This window comes from Loxodonta africana, chromosome 7 (genome assembly GCF_030014295.1).
Source record: "Loxodonta africana isolate mLoxAfr1 chromosome 7, mLoxAfr1.hap2, whole genome shotgun sequence".
Lineage (NCBI taxonomy): Eukaryota > Metazoa > Chordata > Mammalia > Proboscidea > Elephantidae > Loxodonta > Loxodonta africana.
In genome coordinates, this window is record NC_087348.1 from 85,370,339 (window position 1) to 85,377,071 (window position 6,733).

Consider the following 6,733-nt stretch of genomic DNA (forward strand, 5'->3'; position numbering starts at 1 on the left):
GTATGACAGTAATAACAATATTAATCATAACAAATGGGACTCTATTGAGTTCAATAGCATTTCCCATTTGCCAAGATTTTGGTCTTTCATTTACTCACTCATTCATTTAATGCATAAAAGGCCTATAATATTCTGGGCCTTGTGCTAAATGGTAGGGTTAGACAAGTCAGGAAATACAGATGTGGTTCCCACCATCATTGAGCCTGAAATACATAAGGCGAACAGGCATTAATAAAATAACCACACAAACATAAAACTGGTACTCTGCTGCTGGATTAAGTACTTTATGTACATTGACTAATTGAATCCTCACGACATCTTTATGAGGTAGGTATTATCCTCCCTTTAGAATGATGAGGAAAGGGAGGTTCAGAAAGGTGAAGTAACTAAATAACTTAAGGTCACACTGCTGGTATGAGTTGGAGCTGAGATTTTAACTCAGGTGTTTTGCATGGGTAGGGGACAGGCTGATTAGTATAATGATTAAGAGTAGAGGTTTTGGATTGATGTACACAGACTTTTTTTTTTTTTTTTGACTACTGATGTCAAGTTCTAAAAGCCATTGTATATCACTCCTTGATAATCCTTAACTGGGTAAACTAGTAGCAAAGCTTTTTAGAGGCCATCTCAGGACCCTCACTTGTGGCAGGCTAAGCTACTTCGGTAGCTATCTGGCCTGTGAAGCATAGGAAGGCATAATGAGACATGCTGAGATGTCTGCTGACTGATGGTAAAGTTGTAGAGACATACATCGCTAGATCCCTTCTAGCACTTGACTTCAGTGCAGCCAAGGAATGGCCAACAGTAAGAACGGCAATGCTATGTTGATGGTATCATGGAGGGAGAAGGCTTCAAGCTCAGAACTGCTGAGAAAAGGCAAGAATGATGAAGCAAAAGGATCCCTGAAGTCTTCAAATATGTATCTAATATCCAGGCTTTATCCTGTTAATTCTCAGAATAGGAATTTTTCCAGCTCTAGGACTCTATATACAATGTTTGTTTGGTTTTTGTTTCCTTGTTTATTTTTTACTTCCCAAGGCTGCTTGTGGTTCCAAATACTATACCCTCATCCTAGTGTTTCTGATCAAGGCTGATGAGAGCCTCAGAGATATACTGGTTCCTTGATCAGAATCTTCTTGTTACTGGAGTGGTGGGTAGAGTAGACAGAAGGAAATGGATGACATGGTGCTTGTTCAGCCCAAGTCTTCTGACCCTGATGGGAGACTTTCTTGGATAGCAAAACCATCTTTTGAAAGTCCCTCATCTTCCAAAATGTGTCATCAAACAGTTTTTGGATTTACTGAAACCATTGGTTGGCAGCCACTAGACATGATGTTCTAAAAGGATATTTCTGAACACAGGACTTATTAGCCCTGCCTCTTGGACTCTATGGACAGGGCCTGGCCATCTTCAGATGCATGTGGCTGGCAATAGTCTCCTATTTACTGATAGGCACAGGGTTCTGAGTTCCTTGAATCCCATGCTTCAGTGCTTGTGTAAATACAATCTGGTAGGGAAAACAACCTTTCCAATTAAAACTGCATGCCCACCCTGCCTTCTTGCCTACAAGTTCCTCATCCTCTCTTGTTGCGGTTCATGGAAATGACACAAAAAAATGACCACAGTTGTTGAATTCCCAATTGTCTGGATGTGCATAGGGAAAGCACTTTTTAAGAGCTTTTGCATGGCTCGTTCTATTAAATTTGAGTAGTAATTTTCCACCAGGAATATTCCTATTCCAATGCATTAAAAAGTTTATGAACATTTTAGGATTTAGCAGACCAAAGGCAAAGCCAGTGATGGGGTGAGACATCCTTCAGTTTCTAGGTAAGTCTCCTCCTGAAAGTTGGGAGGCAGCTTTAGAAAATGCTCCACAATAAGCTTATCTTCCCTCTGAGCTCTGCCATTAGAAACCATCTTCTTGACCATGTGGCACAGGGAGAATCATACCTTGTCCCAAGGTGTCTGACATCCATCTTTACTTCATTCTGCTCTAGCCAATCAATTGCTTGTTACCCTCATATCCAGATATTCATCTCTCCCAATCCTCTTTCTTTCTGAGGTATCAGCTGACAAGAAACTTCTGTCCCTTCATCCTCCCTACTCAATTGTTCAACAACACGCATTGGACACTTACTATATTGTAGGCACAGTTTTTGGAAGTTGGGACACATCATTGAACAAAACAGCCCCTGAATTCCTACCCTCATGGAACTTGCATCCTAGTCGATTGGCTGATTTTCCCACTCAGAGATGAGCAGCTATTCCACCCTTACAATTAGTCCTTAAGAAACCAGTGCTATATAAATGTTATAGGGAGCAGCTTTCCTGGCCTTGGCAGGACCAAACTTTAGTTCACAGCAGGGACACACACAAAGAAAACCAAGAGGAAACTATCACTCCTTAGCTGCAAATAAGTGCTTGATAAATTGAACATGAGCAGTGTTGTTGTATGTATCTCTCCTTCCCTCTCCCCTTCCCACTTTTCTACTTCTTAGTAGATGAGCTGATTAATAATAATTTGGGAAAAGAGGCCAGTACAAAGGTAAAAATAGTTTATCACTTCTTCTTTTCTTTAGGCTTAAAAATCAAATGGGAAAACAAACAAACAAAAAATCAACTAGGGAAAGAAGAGATATACACACTGTTAGTGTGGTTAAGTCCCCTAGGTAAGGAGATGTCACAGCATATGTGAAACTAAAACAGTTGGGCTCTAGTCAGACAGAGCAATGAGAGGATTATCAAGGTGGTATTATGATATCCTTTCAAATTCTCAGTCTCCAAAAATTATAATTTTTTGGAGTTTTGGAGTCTCAGTCTCTAAAAACTGTAGAGACTGATAATGCCCCAGAAAGGGCTCAACAGTAAAGGTAAGATCATTCAGAAATCTCAGAAATTAACTCTTCACCACTACTCTCACTCCCCTATGAATTCCAAGGTGCCCTTGGTCCTTCTGCTATTTTAAGAGACATCAACTGTCTTCTGTTGGAAATGCTTTAAGAGGCCCTGGCGGATCTGCTTAGACTTGATGCAGTAGACAATGGGGTTCATGAAAGGCGGGACCAAGAAGAGCAGGTTGGCCATGAGCACTGCTAGAGCAGGATAGCTGTGCTTCTCTACTCGGTGCAATACAGACAGCCCCAGTTTGGGCAAATAAAAGATGAGAACAATGCAGAGGTGTGAGACACACGTGTTGAGTGCCTTGAGCCGTTCCCCAGGTGATGCAATGCCCAGCACTGTCTGTAGGATCAGTGCATATGAGAGCATGATAAGGGAGGAGTCAAGGCCCAGTGAGAGGAGGATGGACACCAGGCCAACCAGGCTGTTGACCCGGGTGTTTCAGCAGGCCAGCCCTACGAGGTCACAGTGCAAGCAGTAGCAGTGTGAGAGTATGCTGATCTGGGGAAAGAGCAGACGCCGCAGGAGGATGGGTCCTGGAAGATTGAGCAGAACAGCCCTCACTAGAATGGCAGCCCCCACTTTGACCATGGCTGAGTGGGTAAGGATTGTGGCATAGTGCAGAGGGTTCCGGATAGCAATGATGCGATCGAAGGCCATGGCGAGCAGCACGCCAGATTCCGCATAGGTGAAGGCATGAATGAAGAACATTTGTGCTACACAGAAGTCAAAGGGCAGTTCACGAGCACCTAGCCAGAAGAGCCGCACCATGGTGGGGAAGGTAGAGGCACAGAGACCCAGATCAGATGCTGCCAACATGAACAGGAAGATGTACATGGGTTCGTGTAAGGCTGGGTCTGTGTGGATCAGGAAGAGGATGATACTGTTGCCCAGGATGGAAACCACAAGGATCAAGTGGATGGGGATAGATACCCAATGGTGAAAGGCCTCCAAGCCTGGAAAGCCAGTGAGGAGGAATGTACGGTGTGCAAAAGTGCTGGTGTTGCACAAGAACATAGCCATTCCAGGAGGGAATTATCCACCCTAGGGATAAGAGACATTCATTCATTTGATCATCATTTATAAAGTCCCTACTAAGTGTACCCCAAGGGGCCCTCATAGCACAGTTGTTAAAGTGCTCGGCTGCTAACTGAAAGGTTTTGTTGTTTTGTTTTGGTTTTTTATGTGTAGGCTGTGAAGGAAGATCTGCCCCATGCCCTTTTAACCCATGAAAGAAACCTACTTCTTCTTAGAATCTCTATTTCCTTCCATTTTCTGGCTAATCTTCTCTTTGAGTAAAGAGGTATTGAGTAATTTTTCTGAGTTGATCTAACTGCTTATGGTTATTTCATTAGTCACTCAGATCTTTACTAAGTAACTATATTCTCTTTGGTCTAAGCAACCTCCTTTTTCCACATAACAAAACCAAAACCAAACCCACTGTCGTTGACTCGATTCCAACTCTTAGCAACCCTACAGAGCTATAGCTAAAAACCTACCTCCCCCAGAGTGTCTTCTCAGAGTAAATAATGAAGAAAAGAGAGTAAATTTCTGTTGAAATTTAATAGCTTTTAGTGGATTCTTTATGATTTTCTACATAAAATGTCACATCATCTGTGATTGGAGATCCTTTTACTTATTTCTTTCTAATCTGGAAAGCTTTATCTTATTTACTTTCCTAAGTGAGCACCTTCGTGTAACAAGCATCCAAATCAAGAAATAAAATATTGGTGTCAGCACCCCAGATACTCCCTTGTGACCCCTTCCAGTCACTTCTTCCATTGGAGATAACCACTGTCCTGACTCCCAGTGTCACAAATTCATTTTGCTTATTTTTGAAATTTGTATAATTAGAGTCATACAGTATGAACATTATGTGTCTGGCTTCCTTTGCTCAACTGCATGTCTCTGAGATTCATCCTTATTGCCGCATGTAGGTGTAGTTCATTTACTCTCATTGGTGTATAGTTTTCCATCGTGTGACTATACCTCAATATATTTATCCATGCTACTGTCGGTAGACATTTGAATAGGTTCCAGTTTGGAGCTAGTATGAATAGTAGGCGCTGCCATACACATTCTAGTACACGTCTTTCGTGAGCAAATATATGCATTTCTATCAGGTATATACAGTTGATTCTCATCATTTGCAGTGGTTACAGTCTATGAAATCTCCACAAACACTGAGTTAGTGACTACTGAACCATTTTCTAAGGAGCCCTGGTGGCACAGTGGTTAAGTGCTCAACTGCTAACTGAAAGGTTGGTGCTTTGAACCTACCAACCTATCAGCCACTCCTCAGGAGAAAGATGGTGCAGTCTGCTTGCATAAAAATTACAGCCTTGGAAAACCCTATGGGGCAGTTCTATTCTGTCCTATAGGGTCGCTATGAGTCAAAATTGACTCAAAGGCCATGGGTTTGGTTTTGGGTTTGGGAACCATTTCTCTAAGGGAATTATAGGGTTAAGTTTCTGTGAGCCTCTGGTCACAACATTTTCACCAACCAATCAATACATAACCTTGTTTTATGTGTGTTTCTGTTTAAAGACACATTATTTAATATATATTGTTAATTTATTAATGTCGAACTCATAGCCAACAGCACTATAAATCACGCCTGAATGAAGCTCATCTAACACGAATTTCTTCTGTAAGATCTTCTCTGTAGTGTCCTTGGTCTTAAGAAAATTAGATAGCACTTTGGCACAATGTTCGTGGGCCATTTTCAACAGTGAAATTACCTACAAAATGTGAAAAACATGGCACTAAATGAACTGTGAAAAGGACACTTGTTTACACTATGAGAGTTGAAACAAGAAGGCAGAAGCTTGCCTTCTTCAGTCTCAGCTAGAAAAGTGCACATTGTTTCATTCCAATCTTCGCCACCCTGCGTATTGTTGGAGAACCATAATTAAAAACAAAATCTCCTGTTGACCCAGACAAGTTCTCTACAAAAGTAAGATAAGGAAAGCAATCTTATCATTAAACAAGCATTGAACCAGACTGTGATGCACAGCACAAGTAATTTACTAAAGCGATTGCTAAGACAGAAAGGAATTTCATCCTTTTATATAGCCAGGCAGATGCAACCCATAACATGCATGTCCTCAAGGTAAATCATAATTATTCCTTAAGTAAGAAGACTTCAGCCTCATCTGCCATCCTAAAATCACCTGGTAATTGGGATAGCCACCTGTGTTTGCCAATTGCCTTTATCCAAAGAAAAATAATGCATTTCTCATACCTTTATGGCCAGAGGCAGGTTTGCCACTTGGAGGCAAGTGTCAGCTGAAGTTAGACTCCTGTCCTCCCAGGAAACTGGGAGATAGGGATGCTGTCTTCCTTGATTGATTACATTTCACAAAGATGACTTCCATGCCCTTGAGGAAACATTCCTGGGTTGTAAAATTGGCAAGAGGCTTATTTTGCCTTTCAAAAGATTTACATACATTTCAAAGAGGCAGAGAAAGAATTTACAACTACAAGTCTTTCAAAGGAAATGCTCTAAAGAGAGGGTGGGGGAGGGGTGCTCTTCCCTTTTTTCCAACATGGAAAATTAGCATTTTCCCTTTTTATTCTTTCTTTCTTCTAATTTGTATTTGCACTTACAGCATGCCCATGAAAACCACAAAAGCTCCACAGGAGCCCCTAGTGGATTCAAACTGCTGACATTTTGGTTAGCAGCTGTAGCCCTCAACCACTCTACCACCAGGGTTTCCTTCTGTATCAAAAAAAAAAAAAAGGCTGTGAATACACTCAGCTTTAGTAAATTCTTCCAAACAGCTTTCCAAAGTAATTGTTCCGATTTACACTCACCCCAGCAGAGTAGGGGAGT

General features: G+C 41.5%; 1 pseudogene; it reads right to left on the minus strand.

Moving 5' to 3' along the window:
* Positions 1–2,496: 2,496 nt before the first annotated feature.
* On the minus strand, positions 2,497–4,650 carry LOC100664433 (olfactory receptor 51G2-like; annotated as a pseudogene).
* Positions 4,651–6,733: the final 2,083 nt, after the last annotated feature.